This window comes from Spinacia oleracea, chromosome 5, assembly GCF_020520425.1.
Source record: "Spinacia oleracea cultivar Varoflay chromosome 5, BTI_SOV_V1, whole genome shotgun sequence".
Taxonomy (NCBI): Eukaryota; Viridiplantae; Streptophyta; class Magnoliopsida; order Caryophyllales; family Amaranthaceae; genus Spinacia; species Spinacia oleracea.
Window position 1 is genome coordinate 2347884 of NC_079491.1, and position 22066 is coordinate 2369949.

The 22066-nt window shown below is 36.6% G+C and overlaps 1 pseudogene; it reads left to right on the plus strand.

The window, feature by feature from the left end:
- Positions 1-17719: 17719 nt before the first annotated feature.
- LOC130460764 (autophagy-related protein 9-like) lies at positions 17720-22039 on the plus strand (annotated as a pseudogene).
- Positions 22040-22066: the final 27 nt, after the last annotated feature.

Genomic DNA, 22066 nt, shown 5'->3' on the forward strand with positions numbered 1-22066 from the left:
TTCTCCATGGTTGATTTTTCAGTTCATAGTTAAGAATTTTAAGTGCCTAATATTGTTTTATTTGCACCTTCTTTATAGAAAATAAATTGATGTATATATGCTCTTGCTGTTACTCCTGAGAATCCTAGATGAATAACAGAGATAGGATACAAATTCTTGAACCTATGTTTTCCAGCGGATTTGAAGAAAATGGGCGCGGATATGGTAACAGATATAACAAGTCTTTACTTGCTTTACGTGTTTTAGCTTTTAGAAAACAAGTAGTTACGATACTTGCTATATATACATCATTGTTTTTGGGTTTCATGGCAGTTTATTGAACGTCTCATTGTGATCATATCATCTAATGGAGTTTACTGATTGTTAACTTTTGAATTACTATGGCGATTTCCTGAGGACTACCGACATCTGGACAAGAGCAGAACTGATTAGACATGATAGGCTACTACTTGTTGGTATGTTCTGTATCCCTCTCCTATATAAGCTCTATCTTATTTTCATGGAAATTTGAAAAAAAAAATATATATCAGTTGATTACTTTCATTGCGTAGTTATATACTGAAGGGTTGTGTTTTGTTCTGTTCCATGCCCATTAGTATGGGTTGAATTGTGTTTTGTTCTAGACTGATTGAAACAAAAAATGCACATTATTCTGGCAGACTAAAGGAACTAGTTGTTGCTTACAAAGCATTTATTGGTTCTGTTCCATGCCCATTAATATTGGTTGAATTGTGTTTTGTTCTGTTCTGTTCTAGACTGATTGAAACAGAAAATGAATAATGAATATTTTGCTGGCAGACTAAAGGAACTAGTTGTCAATTAAAAAGAATTTTCAGGAAGATACTCCCAGATGCGATGATTAGCTATACTTTCACCAAACTGAATCCATAATTCACAGGTTCTTGATTACTTGTTCCCTTTCCATTTCTACTTGTGATATCATTCAATTAGATGATATTTCTTTAAACGCTAGTCACAAAGAAATTGAGTTTTTTATGCATCAGGCTTGAATAAAAGCACCAGACTATATGATGTGAACCTTCAATTCTTATCAAACTATCTTCAAATGTGCACTATTCTTGTTTATTTTCAAGTTGTTCAAAGATTGACACCGTGAAGCTATTACTTACAATTTTTTTATTTTTTTTGAAGGTTCGTGATGAATTTAAAGATTATGGTAGTGGAAGAAAGGAATCAAGGGATGATGCTTAGCTCCTTCAACCATGAAGCCCATATTATGCAACTTGAACTTAGCCTTTGAATGACATTTGTTTTTGACAATGAAGTTTTATAATTAATCGGTTGGAGTTATAAATAGTGATGATGGCTAGTATTAAGTTAGGGTTTTGGAGATACTAACTAGCTAAACATTTTGGATATATTACTTTAGTTAGCATTATTTTAAATAATGTGGTGTTGGCTTTTAAAGATATATTTCCTGACACAATTATTTAGGCACGTTTGCCAATGTATGATTTCAAACATTAATATCTTCAATTATGGATAAGAAAAAATTATAAAAAGTTGATATTTAAAAATAAATAAATTATTAAGACGAATCTAATAAGATTTTACACGACTATGTTTTTTCTTAAGTATAAATCACAAAATGAAGTTAAAGGAGCATGTGAATAGTTTTAAAAATTCAATTGTGTCACGTAAATAAGAACGGAGGAAGTATATATTAGCTTTTACTCATATTGCGTCTCTTCAATTTTAATATACTTTAAGATTTAATATGTAATTTTCTTTGATCACTAAGAAAGGAAATCTGAATCTCTACGCTTTTCCAAGTCTTAAAAGAGTTCCCGCAAAACAATCTACATTTATACTGTGGGAAATCCTGCGATTTTAAGCGTCGAAAGCATTTGTTTTGACAGCATAGAGCGTCGAGATATCGACACAAAACCCATCAAAACAACATTAGTCGTCAAAATTCGGCGCAAAAAGTGACGAGAAAGTCTCTGCAGCTGAATTATCGTCGCTCTTTGGCGTCAACATTTAGGCAAAAAAGTCGAATATTAGCGCTTTTGTGCAGTGGTATTATCACGGGCACAGACTAGTATATATATATATATATAACCTTTGTTATATAAAAAAGCCGAACAAACCTGTTGTTTTGTATAAATATTTACTATCATGTCAGCCTACACTTTATTAATGATGATGGTGTCTATTAATGGTTTCCTTAATAATACTACGTATTGGTGATTTGGTGTATAAGTACCAAGTGCAACAATCCCTAAACTAAGAACTACAGGTAGCATGACGAACATACGCTCAATAGATCTTCGATTCTTTTTAGAAATCTTCAAGTAATATAAAAACATAAAATTGTAATTGAAGTTGTCGTGCTAAGCAAAGTTAAAATCGTACTACTTCTGTTTCAAAATGATATTTACGGTTACTATTTGCATAAATATTAAGAAAAATAGAGAAAATGTATAAAAATGTGGGTGAATATAATCAAATATGGTAGATGAATGAAAATATGAGTAGGTTCAATAATTAAATGGCGGCTAGAACTCAAGATGAACCAATTGATCATACCCCAACGTGTTCACTTTCTTTGAACATAATTGAAGGGGCTCTTGCTCAATCTCTTGAGCTATTCAGAAACAACAACAGAGCCCGTGTGCACCTCGAAACCTTTTTGTGGGTACTGATTCAACTATTACAGGAACAGGCCTTCCTAATCTACCATTGACAGAGTTTGATCCACCCAACTCTCCAGCCTCTGGGAATCAACCTGTTTATGTCGATGAACTTTTCCAGCAAGAGCCCACTAACTGGACAAAGAAACGATTCAGACAGGATGATGAATCAGTGGTGAAATCATGTGGTGCTTCTGTGGATCAACGAAAGAAATGTACAACTCTAAAGAGATTATCGGAAAAAGGAGGTTTCAACTTGTGGCAAAGAGATAAGGAAGGTAAGTTGATCTTTGGGTCAAAAGCCATGACAGATTCGGACATGGCATCCAAATGGGGGCCGGGACCCAAAGAAACAGGGACCAGATGCCTCGTCGTCATCGGAATCATCATTACCAAGCAAGAAGAAAAAACCGAATGAAAAATCAGCTTTCAGAATAAAAATAGATCATTTTCTTTCGGTGACTATTTTTCGTTTTAGTTTAGGACTTTATTTTCTATTTCTCATATATTTTTGTTTGCATTTGTCCCCTTGCTAGCCATTTGAGCATTTCCCCTTCATTTCTTATGAGCACATTACAAGCCTAGTAGCCTTTGTTTTATTTTCACCCTTAGAAGGGATAGTGAAGCTTTGGGTTATGATGCTTGATGGTTTTGAATGATTATGCAAAGTTGAGGAATGATTGATATTGGTATGAATGACAAAGTTTGGAAAATATGTTGTATATAATGAATAAATGATGCAAAGTAAAGTTTTGAAAAAAGCCAAAAATAGAGAAAAACAAGGCATGAGAAAAGTTTCAATTGAAACACACATAAAGAGAAAATCAAATCAAGAAAAGTTCAAAAAGAGTTGTAGTTTAGAATTATTGTTGAATAAGCTTGGGGGTACCCCAAATAAGTGGTATGAGTTTGTTTTTGGTTCGATTTGCTTGAGTTGAGTTCTTTCATTGCGCTTCACTTTAGCTATGAGCACCAAATTACCAAATTTGTTCCACACCTTACCCCTAGCCTACGTTTCACCCTAAAAGTCCTCTTGACCCTTTTGAGTTGAGTTATTGTCGGTGGAGGGAGGATTTGGTCAAGTTTATGGAATGGGATTGTCATGCTAAGATGTCGGGTAGCCTAATCTTGTTTTCCGGCGTCTCGAGACGCTATTCTCAAGGGTGGATAGGATCTAGAGATTTTACGTGGTATGCTCGGTTGTAGGGGAATTGACTAGTGTTTTCCCTTAGTTTTCTTTGCTTGGCACTTGAATCTTTCACTCGACTTAGGATATTGCTTAGCGTGCATTCGTCTATTTACTTAGTAATATTAGCATTCTTTTGTGCTCGTTCCATAATAAAGTGTTAGTTATAGCTTTAGCTTTTATTTCTTTGCTTCATAGAGTTCACGTTGCATGATGTGATGCTGCTTCCATACACACATTCTGTTATTCTCCTCTCCTAGTTTTTAGGAGTTAGTTATAACAACTTATAGAATAATCTAGAAGCTTTCATTACTATTTATATTCTGCTTTGCTGTAATAATCAGTTAACAAGATTTGCAATAACAAGAAACACATTGCTTCTCTCTCTTCTTCGTTTCCTCTCAATCTCAGTTCATATTCTTTCATATTTTGTCATGGTATCAGAGCAGGATTAAAGATCCTTGGCTCATTTTTCTCAAATTCCGCAAGTTCTTCTTCCTGATTCTGTCTGATTCCTTCTGTTTTTACTACAATTTCTGGTGATTTCTCTGAAAAATCGAGTTTGTTCTTCGATTCTTTTGCTTCTTATATCTGAATACTTGTTTGATTTCAACATCTTTTCAAACAATTTTTGACAATGCCTTCTGGAAATGAGGATTCTGCTAATTCACACAGAAACAATGCTAATCTTCCACCAAATCAAGATCCTTCTAGCATATATTACATACATCCTTCTGATGCAAACTCAGTTCAGCTTGTTTCCTTCAAGTTCAATGGTGCAGAAGGTTTCACCAGCTGGAAGAGATCGATGATATTGGCTTTGTCAGCAAAGAATAAGATTGGATTTGTTGATGGCAGCATTATGAAACCTGATTCTGGTACAATTGAGTACAAAGCTTGGGAGAGATGCAACGATCTGGTATGTTCTTTGATCTTAGGCAATCTGAATGAGGTGGTTGCTAAGAGTGTCATGTTTCTGAAATCTGCTAGAGACATCTGGATTGATTTAGAGGATAGATTTGGATTCACATCTCTGGCTCAGATTTATTCTCTTGAACAAAAGTTAGCTGAAATAACACAAGGAAACAAATCTGTATCTGAATTTTTCACTGAAGTTAAATCTGTTTGGGATGCAATTGAAGAAGCACATCCTATGCCTTATTGCACATGCAATAATTGTACCTGTAATGTTACTAGGAAATTCTTTCAGAGGCAGCAAGAAAAAATGGTGATGCAGTTTATGATGAAGTTAAATGAGCAGTTTGCTACAATTAGGGGTAATGTGTTGATGATGCCAACATTACCTAAAGTCTCAGAGGCATACAGACTTTTTGCTCAAGAGGAGAGACACAAAGAAGTATCACAAGCTAGCACTCAAGCAGAAACATTAGCTTTTGCAGCTGAGAAAAGAAGATTCAGTGGAGAACATTGGAACAACAACAGCAAAACTTACAAAACTCAGCAATCTGACTTTCATTCTGGTTATCAGAAGACAGGAGTTACTAACAGATATGGCAGACCTGGATCTAACTACTTTTGCACTCATTGTCAAACACAGGGGCACAGTGTGGACAGATGCTTTAAGCTTCATGGATATCCACCTGGTTTCAAGAATTTCAAAGAAAACAAAGTAGCTGCACTATCACATGAAGATAATTCTGGTGAGAATGTCTTACTTGGACATCACAGTGAAGTGAATCCAACAATCACTGTGGAGCAATACCAACAGTTGATGGATCTTTTGGCCAAACAACAAAACAATACTGCTGCTGCTGCAACTCCTAACCTAGCCATGATGGCAGGTAATCTCTGTCTGTTATCTCATTCTAATACTAGGTGGCTCCTAGATAGTGGTGCTTCTGACCATTTTTGTCATGATTTATCTTAATTTGCTGACTATAAGCCTATTGACAAGTCTAACACCTTTATTACATTACCGGATGGGAGTAAAGTTGTTGTTAAAAATGTTGGTTCAGTGATGATAAATGGAGATATAACACTGACCAATGTGCTGCATGTACCAGAATTCAAGTATAACTTGATATCTGTACATAAACTCTGTCAGGACTTGGGTTGTGAAATTCATTTTACTCACAACAGATGTTTTTTTTACTGTCAGCAAGGGAAGCTGATTCCTCTTGGTGAGGTGCAATCTGGTCTATACAATTTGGCAGAATCTAGGGTGGAAGGAGCTCATTCTGTGCAGACACACAACTGTAGTGTAGCTTGTTCATCTACAGTGGATAATGCAAAACTCTGGCATCTAAGGCTAGGACATTTACCTTTCAATAAATTGAAGTACATAGATCCTAGCTATGAAATTGGTGATTGTATGCAAAACACTATTTGTCAAGTATGCCCTGCAGCAAAACAAACTAGACTTAGTTTTCCTCACAGTGAGATTAAGTCTGTTAGTCCTTTTGATTTGATACATTTGGATGTGTGGGGACCTCATTCTGTAAACACTCCATCTGGTTGCAATCAGTTTTTGACTATAGTGGATGATTACACCAGGTTTACTTGGATACATTTTCTGAAACACAAAAGTGACTGTGTTGCTATTATTGAAAATTTCTTACATATGGTACAAACTCAGTTTGGTGTCATGGTTAAGTGTGTTAGATCTGATAATGCTAAGGAATTGTGTGAAGGTGATATGAAGAAATTATATTTGAAACTTGGAATCTTAATTCAAACCAGCTGTAGTCATACACCTCAGCAAAATGGAGTTGTGGAAAGGAAACATAAACATCTGTTAGAAACAGCTAGGGCATTGTATGTTCAGTTCAAAGTTCCACATAAGTTTTGGGGTGAATGTGTTCTTTGTGCAGCCTATTTGATTAACAGAATGCCACTTCAATCAATAGGCTTTGAATCACCATACTCCAGAATGTACAAACAGACTCCAAGTCTTAAACACTTGAGAACTTTTGGTTGTCTCTGTTATGTGTCTACTACAAAGGTTGGTAGATCACAAATGGACAACAGAGCCACACCTTGTGTGTTTTTGGGGTATTCAACCACTCAAAAAGGATACAAAGTGCTGGAAATTGATACACACAAGTTCTTTGTATCCAGAGATGTTCATTTCCATGAAAAACATTTCCCATTTCATCTTTACCACAAACACAACTCTTCCCTTACTCCATACACTAGTGCCATTTATCTACCAACTCTTCTTTCCTCTGATGTTTTTGATACACCAGATTTCTCCACTCTTGCAACCACATTCCCACCTCACACCTTGGAAACATCATATCATACAAACACAAACTTCTCACCTGACCTCACAAATACAATTCTTCCTCCATCACATTCTTCACCCTCAGATTCCATTTCTTCTTCTCCTTTACAGATTAATCCCAATTCCACTCCTAACTCTCCTCAATCCCATTCTGAAACCATTTCTCATTCTGAACATGTTCATGTTGCACCATCCATTCTCCCAACAAGACAGTCAAGCAGATCTCACAAAAAACCAGGGTATTTAGATGCATATGAATGTTTCTCAGCATACACTGATAAAGATGATCTCATGCCAATCACAAAACACTGGTGCAATCTAGTATCTTATGTGACTTTCCCTGATGAGTTTCAAGCCTTTTTGTCTCAATCATGTGACATTACAGAACCTGCAACATATACAGAAGCTGCTCAACAACCTTTGTGGGTTGAAGCAATGAAGAAAGAACTGGAGGCACTAGATAGAAACTATACTTGGGAGTTGGTGGAACTACCTCAAGGAAAGAAGGCAATAGGATGCAAGTGGGTCTTTAAAGTCAAACTGAAATCAACAGGAGCCCTAGAAAGATGCAAAGCCAGACTAGTGGCCAAAGGCTTCAATCAGAGATATGGCATTGACTATGAAGAGACATTCAGCCCAGTTGTCAAAATGAGTACTATAAGGTGCTTAATTGCTGTTGCTGCCAGTAAGAATTGGCCATTGTTTCAGCTAGATGTGAACAATGCATTTTTGCATGGTGATCTAAAAGAGGAAGTATATATGCAAGTTCCAGAAGGCATCCCTAATCCTACCAAGAAAGTATGCAGATTAATCAAATCTATCTATGGTTTGAAGCAAGCTTCAAGACAGTGGCATGAGAAGTTGATGCATGCTTTGGAAACACAGGGCTTTCTTCAATCTAAACATGATTACAGTTTGTTTATCAACAAGCAAGATGGTCACATTAATATAGCAGCTGTGTATGTAGATGATGTTATTCTCACAGGAACAGACACTGCTAAACTTCATGACTTGAAAGCTTACTTACATTCAGAATTCAGTATCAAGGATCTAGGGCAACTTCACTACTTTCTTGGTTTGGAAGTTGGATACACTTCAGAAGGTATCATTTTGAGTCAGAAGAAGTTCACTAAAGATTTGATTGACAATTGTGGTTTTGACACTTCAAAGAGATCAATCACTCCATTGCCTGTCAACATTAAATTATCCAACACAGATGGTGCACTTTACTCTGATATTGAGAAGTACAGGTCACTAATTGGGAAGTTGAATTTCCTAACTCACACCAGACCTGATCTGTCCTATGCAGTTCAAACACTGAGTCAGTTTCTGCACAGTCCAAGAGAACCTCATGTTATGGCACTTCATCATACTCTAAGTTAAGGTATCTAGCTCACACAGTAGGACAAGGGATATTGTTAAAGGCAGCTGATACCATCAGTTTACAAGCTTTTTCTGATTCAGATTGGGCATCTTGCCCAGATTCTAGAAGGTCTATCACAGGGTATATTCTATTACTTGGTGGCTCACCAGTTTCTTGGAAGTCTAAAAAGCAAGGCACAGTTTCTAAGTCTTCTGCAGAAGCAGAATATAGGGCAATGGCAGCAGCAGCTTCTGAAGTTACTTGGCTTGTAAGCTTATTGGAAGATTTGGGAGTGCACAATCTAAAGCCAGTAACATTGCATTGTGATAATCAATCAGCTTTGCACATAGCCAGAAATCCAGTGTTCCATGAAAGAACAAAGCATATAGAAATCGATTGTCACTTTACTAGAGATAAAGTGTTGGAAGGATTACTTCACCTATCTTACTTACCTACACAGCAGCAATTGGCAGACATCTTTACTAAACCTCTCTCTTCTACACAATTTCAGACATTATTGTCCAAGATTGGAGCTTGTGATGCTCAATCTTGAGGGGGGATGTTAGTTATAGCTTTAGCTTTTATTTCTTTGCTTCATAGAGTTCACGTTGCATGATGTGATGCTGCTTCCATACACACATTCTGTTATTCTCCTCTCCTAGTTTTTAGGAGTTAGTTATAACAACTTATAGAATAATCTAGAAGCTTTCATTACTATTTATATTCTGCTTTGCTGTAATAATCAGTTAACAAGATTTGCAATAACAAGAAACACATTGCTTCTCTCTCTTCTTCGTTTCCTCTCAATCTCAGTTCATATTCTTTCATATTTTGTCATAAAGGCCCTTATCTTGAGTTTTGTAGTTTCATTTTCTTTTTCTTTCTTTTCTATTTTCTTTTCCTATCTTTTTCATTTTTAGATCTTGCCTTTATTCAAATTTTTGGAAGAGTTATGGGTGTTTCTCTTTGGAAACCCTTGCGAGATCCCACTCGCCCTCATGAGCGATTGTGGGGTTCAAAGAGCTTGTTGCATGTGCTTAAATGCAACCGTGATTCCTACGACAGTGAGTCAGTGTGCATTCTTGTAGTTCTTATTTTCGTAATTTTGATTTTAAATAATTAAGATCTTTCTCCTCCCCGTTTTTCATTCTAGCTTTGCTTGGGGACAAGCAAAGGTTTAGCTTGGGGGAGTTTGATGAGCGACATTTATGTCGCTCTTAGCCTAGGATTTTATTTCATTTTATTAGGATTTTATTATTATTTTACTTAGTTTTATCATTTTTTAGTTCGGTTATCGCGTTTTTGCATTAATCGAAACATTATCTCGTCTTGCGTATATTTTAGTCGTTTTTTCCCTAAAAGTGTCTTTTATGCTCATTTTCATTCCGTAGGGTCATTTGGAGTATTAACGTGTTAAATAATGTGAATTTAGGCTTAGACGATGATTGAAACGATTTACGTTTTGTAAAAATGTGATACGAATTAATAATGTGCTTTTCCGAATTAATAACGTACTTTCGAAATTGTCGATGTGCTTTACGATTTTATAATGTGCTAGGCGATTTTCTAATGAGCTATACGATGTTGTTTGCGTGCAGCGACGACTTCACGATGGGCAGTGGCAAGCTAAGGGAATGCAGCGACGAATGCTATCCGATGCACCAACCCCACAACATTGCAGGCCACGACTCACGAGCAAAGAAGTAGCAGCCTTGGCAGCTGCTGCGCCCACACATTGAACTGCTGCGCCCACACATTGAACCGGTGCGCTCGCACACCAACTCGTCGCGCCCCACAGCCCTAGAAGCACCTCTTTAGGCTTTTTGCCAATCGCTACTGGTTGTTGGCCAAAGTGAGACTTCCCGTCCTCCGCGCCCGCACCCACAGACGCCGCGCCCGCACCGGCCACGACTGCACTTCATATTTAAGCAACAACAACAGCGATTTCTGAGTAGTTAGTTTTAGGTTTTTTTAGGTTTTTCGAAATTAGGTTTTTGTTAGAGCGTCGATTAGAAATTAGAATAGGGTAGCATAGTTAGACTTTCATCAAAGATTCAGAACGAATTGGTAGAATTAACTCGAATTCCGTTTCGGTTTTTGATTTTGTTCTTCGCATCTGAGTTCTTATTTTTCAGCAGGTTGGTTTCTTCTTTTGTTCGAGCAATAGAACATCAGTGCAGCAGTAGTGAATGGGTAGCAGCACCAGCGAATAGATTAGGGCAGTGTAGAATTCGTAGTTTGAGATTTTTGATTTAGAAATTAATCCCACAAATTTTCAGATTCTATTTTCTATTTTTTTGGGTTTTTGTTCTTCATTTTCAGAATTTTGTTCTTCATTTTTTTGGGCTTCAATTCAACTTCTAATGGTATAATTTCTCTCTTTCGTTCCTTAATTCTCTCTTTAATTATTTTTGTTCCTATTGTTTAATTAGTTATGATTTCGTTGTTTGATTTTAGATTGAATATCTTAATTGAGTTTTGTTGGATTTTGGCTTTGAATTTTCATGTTTGATTTAGTTGATTGAATTAGTTCGATTTGCTTGTTTAGTTTCATGATTAGGATTTGTTTTAGTTTAATCTTAGTTTTAATTATGTTAATTGAGTAGTTCATAGTCCAGAGATTTAGGGTGAAGCCTTGGGATTGAATCTGGGAAAATATAGGGAAATTCATGATTGATGTTGTGATTAAATGTGAGTTGATGATAGGATATCCATGACTAATTAAGTAGTAGTTGCAAATGCTAGTTGATTAGAATTGATTGGAATGCATAGTTTAGGTTTGGCAAGACATTGTGAACCTCTTTTATGCAAGTGAATAGTAGGTCTTATATGCAAGTGGTCTAGTTTAGGACTATGCGAAAGCTTTTCCATAGATTAGATGCTTTGCGTGCTCTATCCGAGAGGTGGCGAGCACGTCATTAGTTTCTATTCCCCTATGCATCAAGTCTTTGCATAATCATGACTGTTTTGACCTTGTTCTTCCCGAATTCAATTTCATTGTTGCCCAAGACATTAAAATTGGCAAAAGATCGGAAAGCCAAAACAAATCATGTCAAAGTATAAGGCAGCATGAACAAGTCAAAGGATGTGACTTTAATATTGGTGTTGTTCTCAGTTTTTAGTTCTTTATCATCATTGAATCCTATGACTTTAATATCCTTCTACCAAATGGAATAAGTGACTAACTCAAACAAATGGGAAAGGAAAATCACTCCATTTTGATAGAGGATACTTAAAGTTCAGGAAACTCAGGACATACAAAATCACAACTCTAAACACATCGGCATCCAAATGGGATGAATGCATATCTCATCATTTTCAGATGGAAAATCATCCCATTTAGACGCCGATGCGTCAACAAAAGCAATATTCGATTTAGACAACCATTTCATCATTGAACATAGGCAATTTCTAAATGATTAATTACCTCATCACCAATTTACCAAAGGGGATACATGATCACTCAATCATGTGAAATGATCTCTATTCCCTTTGGGAAATGGTGATGAAGGACATGTTTAGAAATAAACAACACACAAAGATCTCAGAATGTCCCCAAGCATCCCTGACACAAACCCCAACCACTAACACTTAGCTCCTGAAAAGCATTATTGAAGCTAATGGCGCATGAGTGTTAATGGAATAAAGGGTTTGAGTCTCAGCAAATGATGACTCATCATTGATCACACAAAAGCAATAACAAGGCAGCAATGAACAAGGCACAACAAAAGTCAAAGGTAGGTTCATTTACACCACATTCAAACATGTTTTAGTGTTATGGTGGTCCTTCCAAAGGGAATTGACAAATTGTGAACTGTCGCATTGGATAGTTTAACAATCAGTCAATCCTTTTGAAGGACCACCTAATTAACAAAAGTCAAACATGCAAGGGAATACACAAGATCAAGTTCAATCTCAGTTAGGTTGAATTACATCATTGACCTTGTTTGTTTCTTAATTTTTTCAACCACATCACCCTTTCACCAAAGGGAATACATGATCACTTTGTCTTATGAGTAATGACAGTTATCCCCTTTGATGAAAGAGGACGAAGGAATGATTAAGAAACAAATATCTCATATCATCAACACTTACATCATAGAACAAACAACAAATGCTGCATTCATGCAAGACAACAATATTCATCTCAGAATGTCCCCAAGCATCATTGAAACAAATTCAACCTACAAACACTTAGCGCCTGAGAAGCATCATAACTGATACTAATGGCAGCACGAGTGGGTGTAGGTAAATGAAAGTGTTTCTCAGCATATAAAAGACTCATCATCGATGTTACACAACAAAGGAACTTAAGGGGACAACTAACCTCTAAGTAAACAAGACATGAATTGCCTCTCCGATCTAATGCCAGTTTATATGTGACGGAATCAATTTAATTGTTTCCAAAGACATTTAAACTGGAAAAAGATCAAAAGGCCAAAACAAATCATGCTCATTTTGTTCTCAGATGTCTCCAAGCTTCATAGTTACAAATCCAAACTACAAACACTTAGCGCCTGAAAAGTATATCAAAAGACATACTAATGGCAGCATGAGTGGTTGTAGTTATTTGGACTTGCTTCTCAGCATTTAAAAGACTCATCATTGAACAAATATACACAAGGAACATAAAGGGGACAATAAACAACACAACAAACAAGACGTTAATTGATTTTTGATCTTCCCGTTTCTATTTTTGGACATAAATCTTGACCAAAATACCTTATGTGTCCACATAATTACACCAAATACCTTAGAATCTTTTCAAATTCAACCCTCAAAATCATCACCTTTCCTTATTTAATTATTTTATCTTTCCCAAAAACCCCACCCACCCCTCCCTTTGTAAACGTCGTTGTGTTGCTTGCTTCTCAGCATTTAAAAGACTCATCATTGAATACATATACACAAGGCACATAAAGGGGACAATAAACAAAACAACATACAGGACAAGAATTGCCTCCACGAGAATTGACTCATCACAAACCACCATGGACAGATTGCAAACAGGTGCAAATCAACTGAATACAGGGACATATGATCAATAGAGGGACATATTGGCATACCATCATATCAGAACTGAATACAGGGACATATGATCAATACAGGGACATATTGGCATACCATCATATCATCATTTGCATACATGGACATATAGTATCATCATTTGCATACAATCATAAACCAAAACAGGGTCATATCAGCATGAATGAAAACAGAGCATTTTCCAATATTTAAACCCTCCAAACTCCACATGATACAACAAATCCTCCTTCATCAACAACAACAAATCCAACCCTGCCAGCAAGAGATCACACTTGTTGGCCTACAATTTCAACAGCTGACCATGTTTACTAAATTGCTAATTAAAATTAAAAGAGGGGACAGACTTATCTAATCATGATCATCTTGATCATCTGCAACAGTCGTGTCTTTATTCTTTGAATAAGGGAACGCTGATGATTCTTTCCCAGAGGACACAGCAGAATTGCCATCCTCATTCTCACACTCACCAACGTAATATAGTTCCCACGAGTTAGACCGAGTGGGTTCCTTGCACGCAATAGGGGACATAAAATACGGGTCATTAACATCATCAAAAAAACAGAGTCTTTAAAATTACAATGTTTTTTTAACCAACCAATTCATGATTTAATAACCAAAAGATCCACGATTTCATGACATGCAACTCAACAAAAACCCACATGCAAATGAATAAAAATCATTTAGATCAACACATTCAACTGAAACCCATTATAACATCAAAAAACGAGATAAATTCAAAACATCCCCAAAAATTTCAGGCAAATTCAGATCCACGATTTTATGACATGCAACTCAACAAAAACCCACATGCAAATGAATAAAAATAATTTTCATCAACACATTCAACTCAAACCCATTATAACATCAAAAAACGAGATAAATTCAAAAAATCCCCAAATAGTTCAGGCAAATTCAGATCCACTTTTTTATGACATGCAACTCAAAAAAAACCCACATGCAAATGAATAAAAATCATTTTCATCAACACATTCAACTCAAACCCATTATAACATCAAAAAACGAGATAAATTCAAAAAATCCCCAAATAATTCAGGCAAATTCAGATCCACTTTTTATGACATGCAACTCAACAAAAACCCACATGCAAATGAATAAAAATCATTTTCATCAACACATTCAACTCAAACCCATTATAACATCAAAAAACGAGATAAATTCAAAAAATCCCCAAATAATTCAGGCAAATTCAGATCCACTTTTTATGACATGCAACTCAAAAAAAACCCACATGCAAATGAATTCAAATCATTTTCATCAACACATTAAACTAAAACCCAATATAACATCAAAAAACGAGATAAATTCAAAAAATCCCCAAATAAATCAGGCAAATTCAGAACCACGATTTTTTGACATGCAACTCAACAAAAACCCTAGTTTTTCAGATCTTAACCATAAATACAAACAAACACAAGAATTATACCTCATCTTTGTCATCTTCTCCAAAAAAGCGCAGATCTGCGGCCGTGGGCAACCGGTCGTCGTATTTCGATTCGACCTCTTCACCAGGCTCTACCTCCCAATTCTCGATCCACGCCTTTAGATAGTTACGAGTGCTCGTATTCTCCTTCTGGGCCATCATTCTATTATGCAAAAACTCCGTCGAATATGAGTGCTCGCCGTTGGGGCACTTACAATTGGGACCCCTGTCACAATTTGGATCTGGAATTTGTTGGCCAGAAGTACCCAACAAATAAGAGGCCAAACTTTTTGAAGTCGAAGACCCCATAAAGATCGGAGCAAAAAAAAACCCTAGAAATCTCCGACGAAAACCCGCAAAAAAATTTGGAACAAATCAACTCGCAACGACAAAAAGGGACGATTATAGGGGACAAATTTATAGGGGATCTGATCGGATCAATATTTGGATCAAAGTTTTTGAAGATTTTCACTCGGAAGCTCTTCAGATCCGAGAGAGAGGAGGAGAAAATGAGAGAACAGAGGCGGAGATTATTAGGGTTTTCTGAAGAACAGAGGAGAGAGAGAGAGAGAGAGAACAGAGGAGGTTTCTTAAGAGAGAGAGACGGAAAATGAGAGATGAGGAGGTTGAATGAGGGGAGAGAGAGAGAGACAACGACGTTTAAAAAGGGAGGGGTGGGTGGGGTTTTTCGGAAAGATAAATAATTAAATAAGGTATGGTGATGATTTTGAGGGTTGAATTTGAAAAGATTCTAAGGTATTTGGTGTAATTATGTGGAAATATAAGGGTATTTTGGTCAAATTTTATGTCCAAAAATAGAAACAGGAAGATCAAATAGAAACGACGTAAATAGAAACAGGAAGATAAAAAAGAAACGGAGGGAGTAATAAATAATAAATAATAAATAATAAATAATAAATAATAAATAATAAGTAATAAATAATAAATAATAAATATTAAATAATAAATAATAAATAATAAATAATAAATAAAAAATAATAAATGAAAAATAATAAATAAAAAATAATAAATAAAAAATAATAAATGAAAAATGAAAAATAATAAATAATAAATAATAAATAATAAATAATTAATAATTATTTTGGTGGGTGGAGGGTGGGGTGGGTTTATGAAAATATTTGTTTAATGGTGGGTAGGGTATATTAGAGCATCAATTGTAAGGTAACTTTTATTTGCTCTCTCTTAGTCCCTTCTCCCATCCACATCATCACCATCTCTTAATAAGAGTTATTCATCAAAAATCAATAAATAGACTATTCTTATTTGCTACTCCCTCCGTCCCGGAATACTCGACCCGGTTTGACCGACACAGAGTTTAAGGAACTTGAATTGATTTATTTAATTTAATAGGTAGTAGTTGATAGTGGGGTATTATTTTAATGTAGTTAGTGAGAGGTGGTTGGGAGGTGGGGTTGAGGGAGAGTAGGGGTTGAATTTTTAGTTATTTTTTGTATGAAGTAGGGGTAGATGGGTTAATAGGGGTGGAGTGAGAAATAATATAATATTGTTAGAATATTTCCATTTTTAAAAACATGTCAAGTATTAAGGGACGACCCGATAAGGAAAACAGGTCAAGTATTATGGGACGGAGGGAGTACCTCTTAACTACCTTTTTACATATTTTTCTTTTTTAAAAAGAAAATAAAAATCACAAAGCAAACACAAACCTCCCCCTCAACCTCACTCTTATTTCTAAGAGCTACCTCTTATTTAGAGGATGTCTAAATCAATCTCTAAATAAGAGGGGATAAGAGTTACCACATTTTATAGGGGCTAAGAGATGGCTAGTATTGATGCTCTTTAGATGTATTATTTAATTAGATGTGGGGTTGATAAGTTACTAAAAATGACAAATGTATCTCTTAAATAAATACGGCTGAAAAAGACAAGTGTATCTGTTTAATAAATACAGAGGGAATAATACATGGATAGATAGATAGATCTCACACACTTTCATTTCCTTCCATGGTCAATGCCAACTGCTGGTTTCCGCCGCCCCAAAGCTATATCTCTCCTCCCTTCTTCCTCCTCCTTCATATTCCGCGCCCTTATCTAAATCTTGTCAATTCTCCACCACTATTTGGTCAATCATATTTCGCTTTCACTCCCCTCAAAACAGACGCTAACTGTTACTCCATAACCAAAATCAAATCACGCCACCGCCGATTCTCCCACTGCACCGCCTTTCTACTGCAGCTCCACCGATCTCCCTCCGGTGAGCGCCTCCTCTCCAACCGCTTTCATTAATTTTGAGGTTTGCAATCCTTTATTTTTGTTTTACAGATTTCTCTCTTCAATCAATGAAATTCTTGTTTAAATTATAAAGTTTAGGGCAATAAGTTTATATTACAACAAAATCAGTTGAATTACTCTAAATTCAGCCAAATTGTTGTCAAACAAACTTGATGATTTGAGTCCAATTAAACTGTTTTACTTTTAATTTATAGTATGATTTAGGTCGAATTTAAAGGAGAAAGAAAGAGGGGGAAGGGAAAATTGGCGGTGTTATCAAATTGCATTTGCCTTCTTAGTTCTCAAATTCAAGTGTCAAGGTTAATATTTCGTCTCCATTTTAATGCTTGGGTTGTGGCTATTTGGCTGGCTAATTATGCACTTTGTACTCTTGTAGAGTTGTAGGTGATCCTCACTTATCAAATATTCTCAAATTGCAGTTTGGGAACATTCTTTCTATTGGTCTACATGCAGTGGTTTAAGAGCATCCGTGCATTTAATGTTCATTCATTTTCTTTTAACTTTTTAAAAAATGGTTGCTATTCATAATTTATTTGAACGTTTCATCATATTTTCATGGGTCTTGGAGATTGTTATTCATAATTAGTTTTAGTGCAAGAAATCGTCTTCGTTTGATGAATAAAAAAATTATGCTACATTTTCAATTTCTTTTCATGTTCTTTATTGTCTTACATTGAAAGTTCGCTCCTTTTTGTGATCATTTCGAAAATTGGTTGCTAGTGATAACTGATTAATTATGTTTTCTACAGGGGATTATCTATCAAGAATTACCTATTGCTCTCAGATTGTCAAGACATATTTTGTTGGGCATTGTTCGCATATATTCAAGAAAAGTCGAATACCTTCACCATGATTGCAATGCTCTTTGGTGAGTGTGAAGAACTCTTTCTGTCAATCTAATGTCAATTTTCCTGAAAATGCTTACCAGTTACCAGAGACCTATGCACTTGATGTTATAGACATAGATATTGATTTATCCCTTGCTGATGGGTGAGCTTGTTGTTATTTTACGTACTTTCGAGCTCATTTTTATGTGGAATTGTTTTACAGCTTTGAATATCTACTAATTTGCTACAATATTAACACTCAAAAGGTTTTCTTTTAGGAGACATTAAGGAATAACACTCAGAGGTTGCATTCTTTAAATATTAATGCTCATTATGCACTTGTATTCTTGGAGGCGATCCTCACTTAACAGCTAGGTATTTATGTCAAATAGCAGTTCAGGAAAATTCTCTCTATTGGTTACACTGGTTGAATTTTGAGCCTAGGTATTTGTAAGGGTGAACTGCATTTTTGGGAACCTTTTCTCTATTGATTTACACTAGTTTGACTAGTAGGGTAAGGTTGTAAAGTTGATGTTGTGGAACACTTCTTTAGGCACCACATAAACAGCAGCAGCAGCCTCCATCTCCCATAATTTCAGTTGTTGCCAAATTCATCTCCTTCATATCTGGTGGCTTTGCTGCTGTGTTGATCATTATTGCATTTCTGGATGAATCGTTGCTGGAGGGACATGTAATTTTTATTTTTATTTTTTTACCTTATTCATCTAAAACTCTTCTTATGTTTTTACAGTTGCAAACAATCAATTATTCATCCATATTTACATATTTGCTATAATTGTTGTAGCTATTTGGCCGTAATTTGTTTTGGTATTCTGCTGTGTTTGGAACTATTACGGCTATCAGCCGGGCAGCTGTGACAGGTGAGCTTCTTGTTCTTGACCCAGATGGCACAATGTCCTTGGTGGTTCAGCATACTCATCACATGCCAAAGAGATGGCGTGGTAAAGAAAACACCGGGTTTGTTCGGATAGAGTTTGAAACTTTATTTCAGGTAATAATTTCATATGCCAAAATATGATTCTGTTTGCAGTGTTCTTTGTTTGACTATTTATAACTTAGTTTTCTATGCATGCGATGCGTGCTTGTAATTTAAAAACGCACACACGATAATACTTTTTTGGTTAATTACTTTTTGCCCTTTTATGCATAATTTTTGGAAAAAATGACATGAGTAATACCAACTTTCACCTGGCTTCTAAAATTAATCCCAACTTTGGATTATTTTAGAATAATCCTAACTTTAGGGGGTACCTTCTCAAAGTAATCCGAACTAATTTTCTATATATTATAGACCTAAAACAGATTAGTGTAGGCAAGAAAAGTGATAGTTTGGTTTATTTGACTTTTGAGAAGATCCCCTTAAAAGTTAGGATTATTTTGGAATAATCCAAAGTTGAGATTATTTCGAGAAGAAAGGTTCACGTTGGGATTATTCATGTCAATTTACCTAATTTTTTTTCTTAGTTATAATTTTTGGTGATTTTTGTAAATATCTTTTAATTTGTGTTTAATTTGTTTTTATTTTTCTGATTTTTGTAAAGGGTAAAATAAGCAATCCACTATTTACGCCGCCTCAGGCGTTCCCTTATGTAATAGAGATCAAGGGGATATAGCCTAACAGACTATGCATTTGTGCAGTATACAGCAATGATGTGGCTGGAGGAGATGGCCTCTATATTCCTCACTCCTTATTTGCTCATATTTGTTGTCCCAAAGGTTGTATCTGTAACTTATTTCATTTAATTACTTCACTCGTGTTTTAGTCGGTTTGGATTAATTTTTAGCTTATACATTGTTTTTTACTGCAGCAAGTGAATGACATTTTGCAGTTCATCACTGAATTTACGGTATATATTGACGGAGTTGGTGATGTTTGCAGGTTAATTTTTCTACCAACTTACATTCAATTTAGCTTTTTGAGAAATACTACCTCTTTTGTTTTTTACCTTACTGTATCTCATTTTTCCCTTGCAGCTTTAGTGTCTTTGATTTTCAATAGCATGGCAATGGAAATTACACTTCTCCGTACAATTGGCTTCCCACTCAGAGGAGTTCCCAAGGGAGAATGGAAAAATCTTTTCTGAGGCATGTTTTCTCTTCTTGAACTAATTTTCACGATGTCTTTGTTTTGAACTCTATTTTAGTGTTTATTTGCTTTTCATGTCAAATCTGACCTAGAGGTGATCAAAATTCGGGCCGGACTGGGCTTTAACACAAAAACTCATGCCCAAAACCATAAATTTGGTGCGGGTTTTTTGGGCTAAAATGGGTTTTTCGGGCCGGGCTCAGGCTTTGGTCCAAAAATGCGCCTTGAACTAATTTTCACGAGTCTTTGTTTTGAACTCTATTTTAGTGTTATTTGTTTTTCATGTTAAATCTGAGATGGAGGTCACCAAATTCGGGCCGGCAGGCTCTAGCACAAACTCATGCCCAAACCCATAATTTTGTGCAGGCTTTTCGTGCCCAAACAGGTTTTTCGGGTCTGGCTCAGGGTTTGGTCCAAGAATGCGTATTTGAGGCTGCCCAAACCCACACTTTTCTCGGGCCGGGCTATAGTTGATCAGGGATAATCTGACCTTTTCCTTTATCTGCTCTCTCTACAGCTTTCAAACCAGCTACCCTTCTTGGCAACCAGACGCTCAAGGGATGCAGTTTCTAACCACTTTCAGAACATTCCGGAACAAAAACTTGCGCGGGCCTATTCCTGGGTACTCATATTCACCACCCAGAAGATGGCAGCAGCAGAGTCCACGTTTTAGAGATCATATCTCCCGAAACAGCTACTGCAGAAGGGAATCACCCTACAACAGTGAAGCTCCGGGCTGTCACTTGGGCTCTCTTTGGCTCATTGGAACTGACCCGAAGACCCACCCTTATCTCCTTGATTGGTTTTACGTGTCCGGGGCCCGACATCTTATCGGTAACACTAACGACGTCTCGTCAGTTTCTCTGGACATTGACAATGAACAAACAAATGATTTTTGGATGCCGTCCTTAAATAACTAAGACAACAACCAAGGAGAAGAAAGCTGGCCTAATTTCTTAGAGAACCGGTCAAAGAACCATCCGGAAGCTTCCACGTCGTCATCTCCCGTCTTCTTTGAGGAGGAAAGTGTTCTTCGGCATAACGACTCCACCAGCACCTGATGCCTTCAGCTAAAAGCCACTGGTGGAACCGCCGTGGTGGAGGAACCACCAGTGTGGACCCTCAACAGGCAGCAAGCTTTCTCGAATTCCCCGAGTTTCACCACCGTGGTGGGCCACATCAAGCCAGCTTTCTCGAGCCTACTGAGTTTCACCACCGCAGTGGGACCCAACAAGCCAGCTTTCTCGAGCCTCCTATATTCAGACACAGCGGTGGGCCCCAGCAAGCCAGCTTTCTCGAGCCTACTGAGTTTCAGCACCGTGGTGGGCCCCAACAAGCCGGCTTTCTCGAGCCTACTGAGTTTCAGCACCGCGGTGGGACCCAACAGACCAGCTTTCTCGAGCCTACTGAGTTTCAGCACCGTGGTGGGCCCCAACAGACCAGCTTTCTCGAGCCTCCTATGTTCAGACACAGTCCTGAATTTAACCATCATAATGCTGATAATTACTGTGAAGGCCATTCGGATAGGAGCATAGACGATGAACACGAACAACCTTTGGATTGGGGAAATTACAACCAGTTATCTCGAACAACGGATCCAGATGAATTTGGTGGAGAATTTAAGCTCCATTTTGATGATGTTTATAAACCTTCTGAACCTCCCAATATGAATCTAGACCATGATAAATACGAAGTATCATGTAAGTTGATTTCTTGATCCTGATAAATGGGAGGCTGTTTGGTTGTTAAATTTCATATCTTGGGTCTTTTTGGTACATAGTTTTTTAGGGTTATTCTCTTCTTTTTGTTTTGGTACAAGGAGAAGTGAAGAACAGTAAAATCGAAATTCTTTTGTTGTACATAATTCATGGCTTCAATGAAAAGGCTGCATTTAGAATCGACCTTGCTATTTTCTTTCTGGAAA